The following is a 22,132-nucleotide window of genomic DNA, read 5'->3' as shown; positions in this document are numbered from 1 at the left end:
AACATCCTTGGATAAGCTAGGAAAGAGATTGAGTATGGTGGCAATTCAGATCATCATGCAGACAAGATAGAATGTCAGGAAGGTACCAAAATCAAATTTTGACATTTTGCCCAAGATATGCTTTAGAGTTGGTTATTAGCCTTTTGATTTGTTCTCTTGAATCTCTTTATTTGACCAAAATCACTCTACTTGACAATAAGTATAGGACTTAAATACAGAAAATTGTTAGTAGTGTTTTAACCTAAATTAGTCAAATCCAGTTCCTTCCTGAAAATATAATATGCACAACATATTTATGCTAGTATTTGGTTTTAAAAGCACTGAGAAGGAAAGGTTAATAATTTTCATTATTAAATGAAAAAAATTTAATCTCTTCTTTCAATTTTAAGATACTGAAACAATCCATTTTAGGTTGAGTCATATATAAATAATTGTTCCTTGTAATCACTTTAGAAAAACTTTCATATACAATGGAATATTACTCAGCCATAAAAAAGAAGGAAATCTTGCCATTTGCAGCAACATGGATGGAGCTAGAGTATAATGTTAAGTGAAATAAGTCAGTCAGAAAAAGATAAATACCATGTGTTTTCACTCATATGTGGAATTTAAGAAAGAAAACAAATGAGCAAAGGAAGAAGAGAGAGACAAATCAAGAAACAGACTCTTAACTCTAAAGAATAAACTGATGGTTACCTGAGGGGAGATGGGTGGGGGATGGGTGAAGTAGGTGATGGGGATTATAGAGTACACTTACTGTGATGAGCTTTGAGTAATGTAGAGAATTGTTGAATCACGATACTGTACACCTGAAACTAATATAACACTGTATGTTAACTATACTGGAATTAAGATAAAAAACTTAAATAATTTGAAACTCAAATGTGTTACAAGAAAATCAGTGTACCTTTCATCCAGATTTACAAATTAACAATTTGCCACATTTACCTTATCACTCCATTTATTTATAATATGTATTATTATTAAAGAGTTAGTTGCATATACTATATCCCTTAAATACTTAAATGTGTATTTCCTAAGAAAAAGGACATTCTCTTACATAGTTACAGCACAGTGATCATACTCAGAAAGTTTAATATTATGATCTAATATACTGTCATTCAAATTCTGCCGTTTTTTCAATAATGTCCTCTATTATCCACCCGACTCCCATTCTCCAATATCCAATGCAGGGCCACACATTGCATTTAGTTGTCATGTCTCTTTTAGTCTTTGTATTAGTTACCTATTGCTGCATAAGAATTACTCCAAAACTTTATCTTAAAATAACGAGCATTTATTGTCTCATAGTTTCTGCTGGACAGGAATCCAGGTGCAGTTTACTTGGGTGTTTCTGCCTTAAGATCCTTCACAAGGCTGCAATTAAGGTGCCAGGCAGGGCTACAGTCTCAGTTGAAGGCTTGACTGGGAAAGGATTCCAAGATCCAAGGACTTCCAGGATCGCTCATATGATCTTTTGGAGCATGTAGTTGTTCCTGGCTTGTTGGACTGAGAGTCTCAGTTTTTCACTGGCTGTGGGCTGAAGGTCTCTCTCTGTTCCTTGCTGTATGGACCTCTTCATAGAGTAGCTTGTGTTGTGAGCAGCTGGCTCATGGCTGTTGGCTTCCACCAGACCAACTGAGACAGTAAGAGACTGAGCAAGACACAAATGGTCTTCTTGTAAACTAATATTGGAAGTGGCATCCATCACTTTTGCTGTTTTCAGTTCAGTAGAATTGAATCAGTAGGTCTAGCCCACCCTCCAGGGGAGGGGACTACAAAAGGGTATGAATATCAAGAGACAGGGATCATTTGAGGCCATTTTAGAGACTGTCTACCACGGTCATCTTTAATCTGAAATAATTTTTATTTGTCTTTCATTTTGTTGGAGAGTACAGATCAGTTATTTTATAGAATACAAATATGGGTTTGTCTTGTGTTTCCTCACAATTTAAATTTAGGTTATGCATTTTTGGCAGAAATATTATGAAATTACTGTGTGTCCTCAGTGTGTCTTATCAGAAGTCACATAATACCAGTTTGCCCCATTATTGGTGATGTAAAATTTGATTACTTGATTCAGATGTTGGACATCGAGTATCTCAACAGCAAGTTTACCATTTTTTTCTCTTTGTAATTTCAGATACTGTGTTTTTCAGTTGTATAATTTTCACTTGGATTTAAAAAATACTATCTGCTGCGATTTCCTTTTGTTTACTTCACTAAGCATAGTTAAAATAGCTCTTTAAAGTCTTCTTTACTTTATTGAATGTAGTTCTAATAGCTCCTTAAAGTCTTTGACTGATAATTCCCACATCTGGGTCATTTTAGCATTGAAGCTGTTGATTACTTTCCCCTTGAGAATTTCCCTCATCACATTTTCCTGGTTTTTCATATGTCAAGTAATTTTGAAGTACATGTGGACATTGTGATGGTTATATTGTAAAGATTTTAGACCTGGTTTTATTCATTTGAAGAGTGCTAATGTTTTTATTTTATAGAATATTAATTTGATTAGACTTAAAGTGCAAATTCTGCCTCACCTGTGGAGATTGGAAGTTAAAATCTTGACAGTAAAAAATTTTTCTTCTTATTGTTTTATTATTATTATTATTATTATTTTATTTTTAGCTTGAGCCACAAGCTTTTTGGAGTCTCAGCCATATATAGATGGTTTTGAGGTCAGCCATAAATTTGAATAAGGTTATTAACAGAATCAGGGTGCCACATCCCTGGCTCTCTCCCTTCTCTGAATTCCCTCTCACTCTCTATGGGCTCCAGTTAACCTGGCCTTCACTCTTGGATCCACAGGCCAGAAATACCATCTGTTGGGAGGTAATTTGAAATGACATAAATAATCTCTTTCTTTTCAAATTCTACTCAAAATTCTTACCCATTGATAATCTCTTAGTCTCCATTGATGATTCTTGCGTGAATCAATTATTGTGATGATCATAAAAGAGTTATTTTCTATCTTTATTATTTCTTCAATATTTATTAGTTACACTTTAGGTTAAGGAAGGGCTTCCCGAAGCTTCACCCCCCATTTATTTATCTGTGTTTATTATCAATCAGCATTCATGGATTCAACTGTATGTTGAGTGATTTTGTTCATTAAACTATCTTGTACTGTAATTTTGACATCTTCATTGAATTTAGTTTTGTAACCTCTCTTAAATGATTTTTAAGAGGTGAAAGAATTAATTATGTAATCTAAGTTTCTTAATGTTATAACAATAAAAATCAATAATGTTTACATTTTTTAAAATTTTGTCTTATTCTCTGCATTTGTTATTTAATGATTGGCAGTCCCCACAAAATAAAAAAAAATTCTCATGACTTGTCTACTGAGTCATGATGTTACTGAGCAAATTTTATCTGTAACAGTTGTGCTTTTGAATTAAGAATTTATTCTGAGGGGTGCCTGGGTGGCTCAGTCAGTTGTGTCTGCCTTCGGCTCAGGTCATGATCTCAGGGTCCTGGGATGAGGCCCCGTGTTGAGCTGCACACTCAGCGGGGAGTCTGCTTCTCCGTCTCCCTCTCCTGCCCCTCCCCCTTCTCATGCTCTCTCTCACTCACTCTCTCTCAAGTAATTAAATTTAAAAGTTAAAATTCTTCGGTGCCTGGGTGGCTCAGTCGTTAAGTGTCTGCCTTCGGCTCAGGTCATGATCCCAGAGTCCTGGGATTGAGTCCCACATCGGGCTCCCTGCTCAGCAGGAGACCTGCTTCTCCCTCTCCCACTCCCCCTGCTTGTGTTCCTGCTCTCGCTATCTCTCTCTCTGTCAAATAAATAAATAAAATCTTAAAATAAAATAAATAAAATAAAATTTAAAATTCTTAAAGAATTTATTCTGAGAGTTGATGATCTTAATGTTGAACAGTAAGATAACATAATATATAATAAGAGAATCATGTGGTTTATCTAGTTTTTTATTGTATGTACTCACTAAAATGGTCTTTGGCGAAAGTAATTATGAACTACTGTTTTCTAAGTAGCATTTACTAATATTGATCACATCATACATGATTTATAAACCACAAACTGTGTAGTTTCTAAGATTTTTTTTAATTTTTTTTTTTTTAAGATTTTATTTATTTATTTGACAGAGAGAGAGAGACACAGCGAGAGCGGGAACACAAGCAGGGGGAGTGGGAGAGTCTGGAGAAGCAGGCTTCCCGTGGAGCAGGGAGCCCGATGCGGGGCTCGATCCCAGGACCCTGGGATCATGACCTGAGCCGAAGGCAGACGCTCAACAACTGAGCCACCCATGCGCCCCTAAGATATTTTTCTAAAAGGATCACAATTCAATTCTGTAGTCATGCACACACATATTTGCGTGTGATTTAAAGAAAGGAGCCTTTTCTCTTGTATAACTACTAACATATATATAGAAGCAATCTTAGAAAATGTTTTAGGGAAGCTCATTATTAGGACAAATATATAGCTTCTGTGACAAGACAGTTTTTGAGATAGTAACTTATGATTTGTTCTTGTTGCTGCAGTTATTTTATCCCCCAACCTTCTAAGATGGTAACCCAACTGGTATTTGCATTGCTAGGTCAGTAGTCAAAGTTCTCTGCTATCTAGAAGAACAATTCCCTTCGAGGTTTGTTTGTTGAAAGTTGAGTTTGGGGCTGGATTGTGCTAGTGGTGGAGTTGTTTTAGGGTTAGGAGAGGTGGAGATGAGCTGATCTAGGGAGGTGTTTGGAAATTTGGCTGATTCTGATTCTTTGATTCTGTGAGCTCCCATTTGGTGCTCCTAGGTGGCGGCAAGACCACTGATAGTGGTGGGCTGGTGCTTCAGGGAGGCTGGACCTTAAGTGAGGCTCTCAGGCTTATACTACAGAGTTGCTCACCTCCAAGGGACTGGGTGGACTTAGACAATGGCCACATCAACTGTGACTACAGAAATCTAAAGATGAGAAAAATGTTTTCTGAATGTTCTGGAATACACAAGATGCTTGGGATTTTTACAGAACTCAAAGGATAATAGAGACTTTTGAACACAAGATAAGGGATTAGATTTTACTAGGTTAGAAAAAAAATAGTATGCTACAATCTTATACTTGAGAGCTTTGTGGTAAAATTATTAATTGTTATATCTTCATGACAGGTATATGGAAGTTATAAAGACACTTATTTGCACCTGTTATTTAAGACTAATCCTTAAAGTTCTGAGGCCCATGACATTGTGGTATAAAAAGAAATTTGGTATGTCATTGATGTGGTAAGAATTGCTCTGTTTGCCTGCAGCTTCATGTCTACTGATTAGCTGAGATTGCTGTAATCTTGTAATCACAGGTAACCTTGGTTAATTGGGTTAGTAAATCCTTCCCTAGTAGGCAGGAAACTTCAGTTAACTGGGAAGCTTTAGTCTTGGGAAGCCTTGAAATGACTTATGGAAACATTTAAGGGATTGAAAACCATTGTATTAATATTTTGTATTAAAAAGGAATCTAACATCTGTTATTTTTTTAATTATGTATTTGTAACATTTAAGAGAACTTGAGACTCACACTATTAATAAGCTTATTACGTGAGTAAGTATACCAATAAATAGTTAGGAAGATTTTGTGTGTTAAGTCAGACTATTGAGATATTTAAAAAGCGTAGAGAATATATATATATATATATTTTTTAATTTTTTTTAAGTTTTATTTATTTGAGTAATCTCTACACCCAACATGGAGCTCGAACTCACAACCCCGAGATTAAGAGTCTTATGCTTCTCTAACTGAGCCAGCCAGGTGTCCCAAAAAGCATAGAGAATATATTAATTAATGCAGTTTACCATGTTTGAAGCTCTTTATTTATTCAAGAGTATATGTGGTATCGAACATAATTCAAAGAACTCTTAAAAGTTTCTGTTAAAATTTACTACACTTGTAAATGAGAAAACTATTTGCAAGTTGAACTTAAAAGCCTAATAAAGAAGGGGACTTTCTGAATTTATGGCTTTAATAGATTGAACTAATTTCAGTAAACAACCATTTAGACATTTTTTTTTTTTTTAATGTACAAAAATCACTCTTGAGGATACCGAAAGCCTGAAATCAACACAGAGGAAGAGTCCTGGAAGGCTGGTTGCTAGGTGAATATATTCAGTCCGTGAAGAGAAAGCGCGGCTTAATGACTGTAGTTTTTCTGTCATTATCGGCACTACGCTTTGAAATTCATCCATAAACATGATACTATCTTTGGAAACATCGATAAGCAAGATAATTAAAATAGACCAAGTAATATTCTTCCAAACTTGGAAGTTTTCTGAATCATACTCCTATTTTCTCCACCTGTCAGAATAATTTTTCAAGCTCATGCTCTCTCTGTATATATGTATATGCATCCTTATGTTTGCTAGCAGCAATAATGTATAATCATGCTAGGTAATAGACACAGAAGTGCCTTTTGTAGAAGATTGGGAGGCTCCCGAAATCTGTCCTTGCCCCTTAGGGCTTTCGGCATTTGCTGGTATTTCCTCTGTACCTTCATCTCCTGGTCTGTCCCAGCTGTGTCATTTGCTTATGGAAATCCTAGGCAACCACTTGATCCCTATCATCTGAGTGAGATGCAGTGGCCTTTCATTAGCCCTTGACTTTACTCCTAAGTTATTCCTCTTTGAGGGAGGATAGTTCTGGCTTCTCATGAACAATGCAGGACTTCGAAGGATAAAGTATTTATGTTTTAAATCAATAGACATTGTGCTAGTTCAGAGTTTCCTAAACTGTTTTGGTTTATGATACCATCCTTAGTATCTTGATAATTTTTCTACGACACCCCTGGGCCAAAAGAAATACCTAATAGTTCCATTTATTAAGTTATCAGATTCAAACACCTTAATAAATATTTGTGTTTTAACAACCAAGTAGCTATTTGTAAAGCCAGTACATAGCCACAAAGAAAAAGTAATACTAGTTTCATTCTTGAACTAAAAAGATTACCAATGCATAGGCCTGTTAGGCACTGCCTCCCTTTACCAATCTTGAAATCAGTCTGGACACTGCCACTCTAATTTCCTGTTCTACATTGATTTTCATGTGGTATTTGCTTTTTATTACAGCAACCGCTGAAAGCCCAGCTTTGCCAAAAAAGAAATGTCACCAAAAAGAATGTAGTGTGATCTAATGAAATTGTGAATCACTCCGAGGTAGTCATGGTGTCCAACAGATGCTTCTGTGCTGTCCTTGAAATTTTACTTAAAACTCTCTGAGTTCTCTCTGGCACCTTAGGGTACAGTTTAGGACCTACAGTGCTAAGGGAAGGAAGACGAAAAACACATATTCCATGTCAGGAGCCTAAGTATAGTAGAGCATATATATATGTGATCAATTTATTCCATAAGACAGAGTACTGCAATGAAGATGCAGGTGTTTTTGTCTGTTCAGTATCTGAATCCCCTTCCTACATTAAAACACACACACACACACACACACAATCTATACTATATAGTTCCTAGGTGGCAGAGCTCATCTCCTCTACAGAATCTGAATAGACCCGAAACCTCCTTTCCAACCTCCATGAATGAAGGCCTTGGTTCTTAGGCTCAGCAATCAGACCTGTGTATCTTGGATTTTGAGTCAGAAGCTACTGATGCAAACAAAGGGTCAGGAACATAGGGAAATCTTTCTGGCCGTGTGGTATTAGTGTGCACACTGGGAACCAAGGTAGTGCTGGGGCCAGTGTTAGTGCTGACAGTGTGGTTGTTCTGGGCAGTGGCCCTGAAATGTGGGTGTGTTCTCGCTGGACTGGTTCTGCGGCATGGTGGAGTAACCTCCCTTTTTATTTACTCATTCTGAACGTAGTTCTCTAGACTTCCTGAAGTTATGGACAACCAGATATCCTTTCAATAAATTTCTTTCTCTGTTTAAATCATCCCAACTACTACAAATAAAAAGGAGTGTGACTAAAAGTTTCCATTACCAGAGGAGAGGCAAGATTATAGAGAGCATATTGCATTGACTTCACCAGTTGGAATATCTAAGAAACTATTGAGGTGTGCCTTCTGAAAGCTCTGGATAGTAAATAATAACTGTTGGTTATTATTTAGCCTTCATCACTTAATGGCTAAAAAAGCTATATACAAGGAGGGCATAGATAATTTGGACAGATTTGAGAGAGAGAAAGACTTGGAAACTTAGCAGAGAATGCATCAGGCCCTATGAGGTGAGTTTTTTTTTTTTTTTTTTTTTTATTAGGTGAGTTTTAAAGTGACCCACTTGTGGTGAGAGTTTGTGAAGTCCATGTCATTAGACATTATACCCAGAAAAGGTAGGATGATACACATGACTGAGAGCTAGCCAGGGCAAAAATAAATAAAAATCAACTCTGTGATACATGTTGGGCTGATGAGAGGATGAATTTGAGGTAGAATTATCCAAGCAGGATGGACAAGATTTACTTGGATGATGATGAATGCTTTTGGCAAACTCAAAAGTCATTAAATTTATATTTCTCACTGGCAGACACTCCATAAAGTCAAATCTAGAGGAGTGTATTAGGAAGCTAAATATCTGGCTCAGAAAGCAAAGGGAAAGGAACACAGAGTCTACCTGCATGTAATGTTTGAAATTAAGGTATGTCTGCCTGAAAGAGGAAAGAAATAATATCAGGAAATAGAATCCTGTAGCATATCCATGACTGAAAAAAAAGTTGTAGCAGAAAGAATTGTTCTGCTGTTTTGAAGTAACACAAGTTCTTTAAGATAAACAAAAACAAAAACAAAAAAACAGCTTGGGAGGTGCACCAAGCGGAAGACTTTTCTTGCCTCAATAGAACACAATAGGATATGCATTTTTAGCCTATGAACTCTCTGTAAAATAAACTGAATTCATGCTTTTTTTTTTTTTTTTAAATTGACAAGTTGTTTGACTTTCATGAGTTGAAGCAATGTCAAGTGTGACTCATTTTATCGCTTGGTAAGTGAAATCATGATGTCATGTACACTTGCCAATGTTAGGTACACACAGGCTCAGTGGACTTCCATGCTCTTAGGAAAGCTATGTCGTGGGAGTATTTGGCACAAGAGCCTCTCAAATATTAGGCAACACTATAATTTATATCACTTATTCAAAAATAATTACTGATTATAGCAGTATTCTTAAAGGCACGTGAATATCCTTAATGTGAAATCTCATATCATTTCTCAAAACTCAATTTAAAAACAATTGCCTAAGTTGTTTTAATTATGCTTCAGTGTTCTAACCTATCCACCCATCTTGTTGACCTATGTGTTCCAGATCAGCTGTCCTGGTTGTGTTTTTTAAATCAAGTTCTTGTGCTCTAACTCTTTCTGTCTATCACGGGAAGAAGATAGTTTCATCAACCAGAAGAGAAAAGTCTTACCTTGTTGAAATACTAAGGGGATGTAATACTGTTGAAATTATTGCTTGTGAGTTTGGATCAAGATTCAATTGTTAGACTTGTTTTTCCTTCCATAATGGTCAAAGACAGAGAAAAAAGCCAGAAGTTTGGAAAAGAGCCCCTAGAATTAAAGGAAGTCACCTGATAGGAGATGTGTACTGATGCCATGCGTCGGCCAACACAATGAGTCTTCCTCCGGGTACTTGGCATAAAATGTTTAAGAGAATCATCCTTATCCCTTTTGCAAATGGATGTGAGTAGAACCCTTCACATCTGATAACAACCTGCATTTACAATATTATATTCTACTGTCTCTTCCACAGACTCTAAACAAACGCCTGCCCCTTCATGATTCTCTTTCCACGTTGGAACCTTTTGTGACTTTGTCCTTTGCTCCTGCTTTGTTTCCTTAAATATCCTTAGTCCTCTTCCTCTTGAGTGCAGAGGTATTTGTTCTGTCATCTGTTCCCCCACAGCACTTGGTTCATAGCTCTGTAAGCATAGGGTCTGTTTTTATTATACTATTTCTGTTTCTGTCTTTACCTTCACTATTTGCTGAGATTCTTAAGGGCAGGGACTATTGCTTAGTCATCTTTGTTCCTGCCACATTGTGGGGAAACTCAAAACGCTCTCAGAATGTCCATTTGCATTCTATGCATTTGTGTGTGTGTATGCTCAAACTCATTATCTAGAATGTTTTAAGCTTGAATGCAGATATTTGTCTTGGTTTTCACTTCTATAGCAATGTGTTGTGTGAGATAGTCACTTAAATATGCTGGATGTTTTGTCTCATTTATTAAAAGTTGCATTTTTCTAGGTGGCTTCTAAGATGCCTTACATCCTTACATCCTAAGGGCATCTTACATCCTAAATTTGTAATGCAGGCTTTTCAATGTGCCCTCTGGGTTACTTAATTAATCTCTTTGTTAAATGAAGAAAACACTTCCAAATTCAGATGGTGGTTGTGAGGATTCAATGAGACAACATCTGGAATGGATTTAGATTGGTTCAGCAAATACATGTTCATTGAGCATCTGCCTAGGTGCCAGGAACTGTGCTGGTACTGGGATGACCCAGACACCGTCTGCTCAGAGGGAAGTTACAATCGAGAAGCCTTGCCTGGTACATAATATGAACTCAGTAACTGTTCATTTCCTTCTTCCTTTCTCTCCCTGGCCTATCAGTAATTCAATGCTGGAATTTGGAATGGAATAGGGGAGAGAGCTTTAAATTTTATGTTTATTTCTCAAATGATATTTGCATCCAGAGACGAACCTTACTTTGAGAGCTAAAGTTAAAGCTCATGTCATTCTTTAGTAGTAAAAGGAATGACATAATTTGGCAATAACAAGGCCAGACAAGAACAGTTCTAGATCAGATGGGAGCTGTGTGCTCTCAGAAGTATGTTGTGGGAGTAACTAGTCCAATGTTCTTTCAGCCTGGGAACAGCATTTAAGATTTCCTTATCTTATAAAGGAAAAAAAAACCCATTTCTGTTTAATTAGCAGAACAGAGTAAACACAGTGACTACTTTTCCTAATGCAGTGGTTTTATGTATGTTTTACATACAAGAATAATTATGTAAGAAGGGAATGCTGTTATTTTCAAAACAAGCCACCCAGTGGGTTTGCCCTCCAGGAAAACTGCCTACACATTTTTAAAATGTACTCGGCCATCAGTTTTGACACTTCATCCTGCCCTACTGGTTTGCTTTACTTCACCTCATTTAGAGCCACGTCTCTGTGCCAGGCATCTACGTAGAGCTAAAGCTGTGTCTGCAGGACACGAAACCCCTGGCTGAAAGTGAATAATCCAGCAATTTATTCACAAAGATGTGCATGACAACTCAACAATTTTTTAACTACCAGGATAAGAGGGGCGCCTGGGTAGCTCAGTCGGTTAAGCCACCAACTCTTGATTTGGGCTCAGGTCATGATCTCAGGGTCGTGAGATCGAGCCCTAAGTCCCTATCAGGCTCTGCACTCAGTGGGGGATCTGCTTGAGATCCTCTCCCTCTCCCTCTCCTTCTCCCCCTCCCCACCTCTCATAAATAAATAAATAAATAAAATCCTAAAAGAATAAAATAAAATACCAAAATAAGAAAGTCAGAAAATACTGGCTGGACTTTTCTTTCCAAACATCAGCGATTTGGCTGTTGTGGAGTTTAGCTAGGTATGTTAATATAGTGAACTATATCAATAATAAATGATGGACAATTAACTATCAAAGTAGAGGAAGGAATTCTTGGTAGAGAACAAAGAATCTTCAAAAGCATAGAGATGAAAGGGCATGTTCAGCAATGTCACGGTGGGCAACGAAGCCGGACGATTGGCTGTGCCTGCAGGCAAAGTCTTTGCGCAGTTGTGAAAGGTGGGACAGTGTTCTCTGTGGGAGCCACTGAGTGTTTTCAGGCAGGATGCTCTAAGTCTTGCCTTTCTGTTGGCATGGCATGGCCCGCTCACCTGTCTCTCCCCCCACGCAGGGCCTCGTGCCTGCTGCAGGTGTCTGTAGGACTTTCTACCACTTCCCCCATTCATGGTCTCCAGGATCAGCATGTGGGAGGTAGAGGCCAAACTCTGGAGCAACATGACCTTTAGGATGCAGAGCTGGAGGAGAATCTCTGTAGTCTTAGTGGAAAGAGCGTAAGAAGGGGTCCTGGCGTCTCAGCACGAGACCACGAGGTGGGCGCACTGCGCTGTAGCTTGTTGCTACAGCTGTCAGAGCACGGTGTGCTTGTGGCACTTACCTTCATCTGCCGTTGTGGGAGGTGTGTGCCTATGCAAATGTTATGAATTGAATAGTGTGTCAGCTGATACCAACGTAACCTTGATTATTTAATAGAAAGTCAAAGTTTGGTTTATTCAGGGAATTGAAGTTATCCGTTACCCCTTCTAGACCTACCACATTAAGGGAAGAAGCTGAGGAAACCTGTTGTCACAGATGTACCTGAGTAATGGAGATTAGGGAGGGCTCCTCAAGAACTGCCCTTACTCGGGGCGCCTGGGTGGCTCAGATGGTTAAGCGTCTGCCTTCAGCTCGAGTCATGATCTCTGGGTCCTGGGATCGAGCCCTGCATCGGGCTCCCGGCTCAGCGGGTAGTCTGCTTCTCCCTCTCCCTCTGCCTCTCCCCCTGCTCATGCTCTCTCTCTCTGTCTCTCTGTATCTCTCTGTCTCAAATGAATAAATAAAATCTTAAAAAAACAAGAACTGCTCTTACTCTGAGAGGTAACAATAAGGGGAGTTGGGCATGTCTTATCTAGAGGAAGTTCTTTCTTCTCTTGCTGGTGATTGGTTTAAAAATTGGTAAAGTCAATGAGATACAAGAAGAGGTTTCCTGGAGGCATTTTGGAAAGTTCTGTCCTCTTTTTAAAAGTGCTGATGAGTCACCAGTCTCTCTATCTCCTGATGTGAGCAGAAAGCACTTAGCTCTGATTGGTACTGGAAACCATCTTCAGACTTCAAAGTTAAGTTAGGTTAAAGCTCTGGGCTGAGAACAAAAACAGAAAGAACCAAGGTCTGGATGTCATGAGTGAGCCTTTGAAACCCATTCAACCTTGAAACCCATTTGACCTCTGGCTTTCCAGTTAAGATCATTAAAACATTTCTTTAAACTAAAAGGGTTTAAATATATATACATATCTACTTCATTGTGTTAGGTCACCCCTCCTTTTAGAATCATCCATGTCAGCTCTGCTGCTTTCTTCTCAGTCATCCCCTTGAGTCTTAGGTCATTGCCTATACCCACTTAGAAGACTGACACCTGACTGATGCATGTCTTCTCCACTCAAATCCCGCCATTTCCCTTGGTAACTTCAGTATCCTTGGAATGTCATGTCCAGTGTCCTTATGTCAGGGACAGTGAGCTCCTACCTTAATGACCTTTACCCATTTCTCCTCAGCCCTCATTTCTAAAGTCACATTATCTTTAAAATCTATTCCATTTTATGAGCCCAAAGCCCTATCCCTGTCACTTTTCCCACCTATCCTAAACCTGTTTGTTTGTTTGCTTGCTTGTTTGTTTGCTTGTTGGTTTGTTTGTTGAACCTTATCACACCCTCCCAGCTCTGGCTTGCTTTCTTATCTCTCATTCGTTCAGTGCCTTCCTAGTTTCACTTCCCTCCCTAAACTAGCCCAGAACGTATGTTACCACATTCCTATTATCCTCTTTTTTTTTATTATTATTATGTTATGTTAATCCCATTCCTCTTATCAACACCTCCCTTCTCTTCTCCTTTGGCCTTTTACTAACTTTCAATAGTCCTTAGCTCTTGAGTGATCTGACGTTTATGTTTACAGCTAGTACTTCTGGGTGAGGTGTTACTAGAGAAAAAGCACATCATTAGCTTGAACCCATTTAAGTGTGTTATTTTCAATTCATCTGGACCCAAGTACCATTCAGTGTTCTTTTATTCCTACTTTTCCCTGATACTGATCATTCAAAACTTTTACCTACTCTTCAAACCTCTATCCATTCTTTCCCTCCTTCTCAGCAGATATCCTAGCTTCCTGTTTCATATAGAAAATAGAAAATAAAAGCCACCAGTTTAACTTGCCTCACCTTCTTATCTCCAGCCTTGCTTCCCTTTCCCCTTATCTTTCCAAGATCTGCCTCTGTCACCAAGGAAGGAGCACTGCCCCACTTAGTGTAGAAGGACCCTTCCATGGATACTCTTGATGTTACTAAGTTTTGCCTATTCTAGAGTTTTTCACCACTGATTAGTCAGATCCACGTGTGTTCCCTGCATTTACAACCTCTCAGTCCCTGCTTGCTGTGGTTCTGTTCTCAGGGAGACTGGCGCCTGCCAGCTTAGTGCTAGCATATTCAGTAGCAGCCATCTCCTGAGATGCACTTTACCAGAGCAGGGGGTACACAGAGGTCCCCATTCTCACCAACTGAAGGCAAGGGACTGAGCCGAGCTGTTGAAGGGTTAGTCTTTAGCTGCCTGAGGAGAGCCCCCAGCAATTTCCCCACTGACCTTTATTTTCCCTTACCTCTGTGACTGAACTTTTACCTCACATTCCTTAGCTCCCTGATCCCTGCTAGGATTAGAATTTTTGCAGAATTTTGCCTGCTTGGCTGGTGTTATCAGTTAGGTTGCCTTTTATTGCCAAACTCCTTTTGTAGTAATCCTGAGCAAAAAGAAATCTTGTTAGAAGGTTGTTGAGTGCTCCAACAATCCGTGAGAAACTGTAGGAAAAGTTTGGCAAGATGACCAGAAGCAGGGCAATAAGCAGTTCTATAGGGTCAAAGGAAAGCAGCACAACAGACATTAGGTTAGGAAGCTGTGGTTCTGCTATAAACACTGTCACAACTACTGTAACTGAGAACAGATTCGGACTGTCCTGTTTTCTTTGTGTTATTCAAAATTCAAAGTCTTGAGCAAGAGTATCAGTTTGCCTGAACCTGACTGAGTCACTTGCTTGTGTCATGACTGCCCGGGTGGGAGTGAAGATGATGGCGCGGAGAGATGGATCAATTTCCTTCATGTTCCACAGCAGGAGGTGGGATACCTCATCCAATCAAGAGCTGCCCTTTCAGGTTTCCAACATCTATGCACGTCCTTCTTCCCATACTTAGAGTTATGAAAAAGCAGTTCCTGCTAATAAAATACCTGAAAATGAACTCATCCTCTCCCTAATGGGACAAGAATCCTGACTTGCTTCATTTGCTTACAAATTCAGTGGTTTGATTTTTCACTTCATTTACTTGGAAAGGGAAGTGCTACCATTTTATTTACAACACAGGTAACATTTTACATCTTAAAATGGTAACATCTCCATTACCTCAGAAAATGAGCTTAAGGGATTTAGAACCATTACAGTAAATAAGCGGCAGCAGCATATTTACTTAATAATATGATAAAGTACCTCTGACCTAATTTCCAATTAATCTTCATCTTTTTATTTCACCAAGCTTTTGGGGAGTTCAATGTTGAGGGAAGAACATTTCCTCTGTTAAACCATGCAATAACCCAAGGATTAGTATACTTCTGTGAATATGAATAGGGAAGCACCAGGCCACCTGCAAACACATACCAGTTCACCCAATTTCCTCCACTATTGACTTCCTTTAAGTGTTGACAGCTTTTAATCTACTCTTAAATGTGAATCCTAAACAGCACAATTATGGTATTAAAAACACCATGAGAGGATAAAATATTTCAGAGAAACCTTGTAAGTGGTAGATGTGAATGCCTGCCTTTTTCTCCTTTGCTTCTAGTAAAGGGGATAGGAACACCTGGAAGCATTGTTAGAACTACTTATTTTGTTCACATTCTAAGAACATCACCATTAAATCACATGGAATTGGGTTGGTAGCTTGTTTACCTTCTGTTACAGTCTGGCATACTCAAATTAACTGCCCTTAATTAATACTCGCATTTCTGTAGACAGTTGAGACTCTAGGCCCGGGCACCAATAAAGACTAACACATCCCCACTTGCTAGAATTTTCTCTATCATCTTGCTAATCAGTGTTAAAAGATAAAGCCAGGTACTTTTTGTTTGTTTGTTTTTAGTTTTTCATTTTTTGTTTTTTTAGTTTTTATTTAAATGCCAGTTAGTTAACATACAGTGTAATATTAGTTTCATAAAGCCAAATACTTTATCAGAAGTGCTCAACAGGCTTCTTAGAGCTTTAGGAATTGAAATTGCCTAGTTTATTAGCTGTTACTCTCAGGTAGACCTCAGTGGATATGAAATCTTGTTTCCCTAGTCTTTAAAGTAGAATAATAGCACTCTATAGCATTTCATAAATATTGGAGGATTTACTGATTAGAGTGATCATAAAACTTTATTAGTGTATTAATTATTTATATGAACATCATAAGTTAGTGATTTTGCAATTCAAATTATTTTAGAGTCTTACTTATTTGCACTGCCATGTTGGAATTTTCACAGTTTATATTCCCTTTAGTAGATGCAGCAGCCATGGAAACGTACTGCTCAGATCTCCTGCTGTGAGATATGTAATTGGTGGATAGCCCCAGATAGTGACCCCTCAATCTATCGTTACATTTCCCCAAAGGCCACACTTTCCACCAGTTGCTCTCAGCACATGACTGAGCATGGCAAGGACACAAAGGCACGTAATCCCTGCAAGAAGCACGTTTTCCCCTGCAGGGAAACTTTGGTTTGAGGACTCTCCATTGGCCTAGCCAAAGCTTCTCAGAATGGTCCTGCAGTCCTGAGACCTTACTTATCCAATTCTTCATTTCCTCTCTCTTTCACACAGACCTGCATTGTGGCCTGAGGGCTTGCTCCAACTCCTTTATCTCCCTACCATTTCTTCTCTGGTAGGTGTCTCCAGTACATCTCTTGCATGTTCAGTCCCACCTTGGCGTCTACTTTTGGAGGGCCTGAAGTAATGCGTGTGACACTGATCCAAGAAAGCAGTGGTATCATAATGTTGAGTGGTACACTGCTTACCTATGGCTTTCTTGTCATATGAGATAATGAAATCCCTTTGTTATTTTTTTTTTAAATTTTATTTTGAGTTATAACATGCATATGGGGATATACAGAAAGTAAAATTGTACAGTGTAATTATCATTAAGTAAATGCTCATGAAACCCCCAGCAAGGTCATGAAGTAAGACATTTCTAGAACCTAGAAGGTCTGCTAATGCTTCCTCCTAAACAGTACTTTCTCGTTCAATGAAGGAAACTACTAGCTTATGGTAACATTTTCCTTATGTTTGTTTATAATTTCCCCACCAAAGCATGTATGCATGCATGTATCCCGAAACAATGTACTTTAATTTTGACTTTTTTTTTAACTCAGTATAAATGGAATTGTTAACTATATATTTCATGTCTGTCATCTTCTACTCGTTATGTTCTTGACATTCATCTAGGCTCTATTATTGTATTTGTAGTTTAAAAAAATTTGTTGCTATATGGTTCTCCATCCTATATATGAATTTATTTATTCTTTCTCCATTGATTGAAATATGAATTATTTCAATATTGGGGTTATTAAAAATAATGCTGTGGACATTCTTAGATTTGTTTCTTTGTGTATGTGGCATGCATTTGTTTGGTATTATCTAGTATTTGAATTTCTAGTCATAGGGAATATATACCTTCACTTTAAGGAAAATAATGAACTAGTTTCCAGAGTGGTTATACCAATTTACACCCCCCACCATCACTGTATGAGTATTGCTCTACATTGCTCTACAGTTTCATAAAAAAAAAAAAGAGAACTCAAATAAATAAAATCAGAAATGAAAAAGGAGATGTTACAACTGATACCACAGAAATACAAAGAATCATAAGATACTACTATAAACAATTATATACTTACAAATTGGACAATCTGGAAGAAATGAACAAATTCCTAGAAACACAACTTTCCAAAAAAGAATCATCATGAAATAGAAAATCTGAACAGACCAATTACTAATAAGGAGATTGAATCCATAATCCAAAACCTCTCAACAAACAAAAGTTCAGGACCAGACAGCTTTACTGGTGAATTCTACCAAACATTTAAAGAAGAATTAGTATCAATTTTTCTCAGACTCTTTCAAAAAATAGAAGAGGAGAGAACTCTTCCAAACTTATTTTATGTGGCCAGCATTATCCTGATACCAAGACCAGACAAGGGTGCCGCAAGAAAAGAAAATTACAGGCCAATGGGGTGCCTGGGTGATGCAGTCGGTTAAGTGTCTGACTCTTGGTTTCGACTCAGGTGGTGGTCTCAGGGTCATGAGATTGAGCCCCATGTGGGGCTCTGCACTCAGTGGGGAGTCTACTTAAGTTTCTCTCTTTCTCTGCCCTTCCCTGCCTTGCATGCTCTCTCTCTCTCTCTCAAATAAATAAAAATCTTAAAAAAAAAAAAAAAAAAAAAGAAAGAAAACTACAGGCCAATATCCCTAATGAACATAGATGCAAAGATTCTCAACACAATATTACCAAACCAAATTGAACAATACATTAAAAGGATCATATGCCAAAGAAAGACAAATGCTGTGTAAGCTCTCTTATATGTAGAATCAAAAAATTAAGAAATAAATAAAGGAAATCAATCAAGTTCATAGATACAGAGAACAGATTGGTTGTTGCCAAAGGTGAGGGAGTGGGGGTGGGAGAAATGGGTGAACTGTTTTAGTTTTTTTTTAATAGTTTATATAAATTGAATAAAAAATAATATCAAAAAAATTGAGATGGTTGTTGTTTTAAGCCATTTCAGTTGGGAGCTTTGTTATGCAGCAAAAGCTCACAGATACAAACAAACTTACTTTAGAGTTGCTTTCAAATTGTTTAATCACTTATGTTTTTCAGAGTGATCAGTTTTTCTGTATACTGCATCTGCTAATTCTCATCATGGTAGTTCATTTCTTCATGAACATTGTAATTTTTTATGGAGACCAATTTGCAGTGAAGAATTTTGTGGAGGGCCTCTGTGATTCCTAGGTTGTAAATGTAAAAGATCAGTTTTGAGTTTTCCACTGAAAGAACCCTAGCTATTACAATGGTCTGTACGAGTTAATATTAATTTCTTGGCTGTAAATTTTGCACTATGCAAGTGGTTTAAATTTGCATCTATATGGCAGGATTTTTCCGGTTACTTTGGTAACTTGGATAATTTTTCTAGATTCATTTTTTCATAAACCAGGAAGCTCTTTGTGGTTCTATTATTTTGAGACTCGCTTCTAGCTCCTCTACCTCTAACCCACATGAAGCCACAGCCTCTATTATCTCAGTGGTATTAAAACCTCAGCTCTAGATTCCAAGGCGGTTTTTAATTTTGGCTTCTGGAAATAGCTCTTTTCTTCTTTGGAGCAGAACTATTTAAACCAAATTAATTTTATTTTGTCCATCTTTTTTTTTTTTTAAGATTTATTTATATATTTGAGAGAGAGAATGTGAATACAAGTGGGGGAAGGGCAGAGAAAGAGGGAGAGAGAGAATCTTAAGTAGACTCCCTGCTGAGTGTGGAGACCAACCTGGGGCTCCATCTCATGACCCATGAGATCATGACCTGCGGTGAAATCATGAGTTAGACTCTTAACCAACTGAGCCACCCAGGCACCCCTGTCCATCATTTCTATGTGTTTGTATCCATGTTTGTTTCTTTCCCTGTCAGATCAGTCTATCATGTTTCTAAATGTCTGGGTAGAAATCCGTAGCATTGATTAGTATCTGCTGAGTAATTGCTACAAATTTAGTATATATTCAGTATTGCTTCTTCTCCCTCTATTAGCTTCATTCAACCTTTAAAATTATTTGTCTTACCCTGTTTCCCGAGTAGTTTATAAACTCCCTGGGGGAAGATACTATGTTTTGTTCTTTTTGTATTCTGCCTGTCTTCAAAAAGATCTAGCTTAAAAACTGTTCAATGAATGTTTTTAAATATTCACTGCCGGAGTCCAGCTCCAGCCGGGGTGGGTCTCTCGTAGGAAAGGACAGCGTCGGCGAATGAGGAGACACAGACACAGGGTCAGGTTGCAAGCATCTCCTCCTGACAGCCTCGGAGGAACTTCATTTATATGTTAGGATATTTTTGTTTTTCCAAATCTTAGATCATTTTCTGGATTACAGCCATAGCCTTCTTTCATTTTTCCTTTGTAATGATTAACATGACCTTTATTGATTTCTGCTTATTGGCTTTCGCTAAAACTAAAAAACAGTATGCAAAGAGAAAGGTGCTAGACAGAGCATGACCGTCTTGTTATTTTGTTCTATAGAAACTAATTCTTTGTGGAATTAGTTTCATTATGATTGCTTAGATCGGTGTAACTAAGATGAGTAGTCACTTTATCATGAAACCCCAGAAATATTCCCACAATTATAAAGATTGCCATAAACAAAATGAAAGAGAATAGCAGGAGCCAGCTGTGGAGTCTCCTGTTTTCAGGATCGTCCCCCATACTTGGACTTTGTCAAACAGCATGAGTAGCTTGGCTCGCGCCAATTCACTTTTAAAATGTATAATTTGAAAATAAGGTGGATCCACAGGAAGTTTTAAAAATACACATTAACTACTGAAAGAACGGTATCTCTCATCAAAACAGGGTTCGGGCTTTGGAATGGAAGTGATGAGGTTTTGTTTATAGTTTGTGAGAGTTGATAAAATATTGAAGAGAATCTTACTAATGTGAATCATGCCATTGTAGTAACATAAGCAATTAGGTCACCTCTGTGCCCTGATTTATATTACCATCAAGTAGATCTTTTTACCTCAGTCATTGCTATGGCCACCAGCAGTGGCAGGTGAAACTAGACTGTGCCTCATCTTAGCTGCACCGTGAAGCTGTTGCTTTCTGTCCTGGCCTCTTTGTCACAGCTCTGGGGAGATGCCTGTGGGAACCTGTTCAGCCATTCTGCTGCATGGACGAAACCAAAAGGGAGAAAATTCTAACATCTCAATGGGCAACCCTTGACCAGTGGAGGATGGGCGACTGGACAAATCATCTACTCTTTCTTTCATCCCCAGGTGAACAACTCTGACTTATATTCTACACGGCATCTCAGAGTCTCCAGTAGGATCAAGGTCCACTTGCCCAGTAATGACCAGTGGGATAATAGACCCTTGTTTTATCTTTCTTTTCCTGGTTGTACTCTACCAAGACCCTTACTCTTATTCCTTAGGATTGCTGCCCCCAGATTACTTTCACCTTGTCACAGGCTCTTCTTTTTGGGGAGGAAACACAGGCTAAGACAACCACCAATATATCTTAGAACAGTTGGTAAAAGAGGCCTAACTTCCCTGAAGGGGAGTTTCAACTTTATCAACTAATTCACAAATCTTATTTAGAAACATATGTCTGTGAGGAAAAAAATCACCCAATTCAGGAGTAGGGCATTTAGGCTCCTGGAAGAGATCTCCAGAAGGACAACTTCAATTCTTGTGGAGGAATCATTAAGTAACAGCTGCCAAGGATGGTTAAATTAATAGGAAGAAGTAGGGAGGGAGACTGGTGCCCCAAAGCCAAAAAGAAAGGGAACTTAGGACTTCAAAAGAAGCTACATGTTATTCTTCCATATTTTGAGCTCTGTATTCTCAACTGCCCTCTTCTTTTTTTTTTTTAATTGAAAATAATGCATTTTGGCATGGTTTAAAAGGTATGCTATCGCTACGTGGATCCAATTAATAACTGACTCAAGATTCTGGTATCTGGTGTGCAGGGTAGATGACTAAGAAATCCAGAATGCTACTTCGATAAAGCCCATTTTTCTTCGACAGATAAAACAGCATGTGACGGTAGACACTCAGGAAGTCGAGGCCAGAAGGAATAACATGTTCCCTATACACTTTAATCCTGGTTGTGTTCTCTGCCTTGACAAAATTGCTGAAAGTGCATTATCTCCATAAGTTGAGGAGTTTTTTGTGTGTCCCTTTCCCGTGGCTCTGATAAGCCCTACTCATATTAGAGGATACTGGTATGACTTTCAGCCACAACCTTTTGAGGAGTTATGCCTAAGGGAGGTCGAACAGGCATTTATGAAACAGAAATCTTGTCTATCTCTTAAGTAAGCATTTATCAGATGGACTGCTGTATACATTTCTCATATCAGGAAGAGTCAACCTTAATATCAAACATGACTTCTTCCAAGCATAAACAGATTGTTGGGGCGCCTGGGTGGCTCAGTTGGTTAAGCGACTGCCTTCGGCTCAGGTCATGATCCTGGAGTCCCGGGATCGAGTCCCGCATTGGGCTCCCTGCTCGGCAGGGAGTCTGCTTCTCCCTCTGACCCTCCTCCCTCTCATGCTCTCTGTCTCTCATTCTCTCTGTCTCAAATAAATAAATAAAATCTTTAAAAAAAAA

At 38.3% G+C, this 22,132-nt stretch overlaps 1 long non-coding RNA gene across 3 annotated transcripts in view; it reads left to right on the top strand.

The window, feature by feature from the left end:
* The window catches only part of LOC115942497 (uncharacterized), a 98,846-nt gene that overhangs the window by 63,225 nt on the left and 13,489 nt on the right, over nt 1-22,132 (top strand). Inside the window, exon 3 of one of the 3 annotated variants that reach the window (XR_014138787.1) lies at nt 20,650-20,799. The exons of the other annotated variants lie outside the window; for them this stretch is intronic. This is a non-coding gene — a long non-coding RNA (uncharacterized LOC115942497). The remainder of the gene's footprint in view (nt 1-20,649; nt 20,800-22,132) is intronic. 3 annotated transcript variants of the gene reach the window in all.

The sequence above is a fragment of the Leptonychotes weddellii genome, chromosome 1, assembly GCF_054177405.1.
Source record: "Leptonychotes weddellii isolate Sample4059 chromosome 1, ASM5417740v2, whole genome shotgun sequence".
Lineage (NCBI taxonomy): Eukaryota > Metazoa > Chordata > Mammalia > Carnivora > Phocidae > Leptonychotes > Leptonychotes weddellii.
The sequence above is the reverse complement of the archived record's forward strand: the minus strand, read 5'-3'. Positions and strand labels throughout refer to the sequence as shown.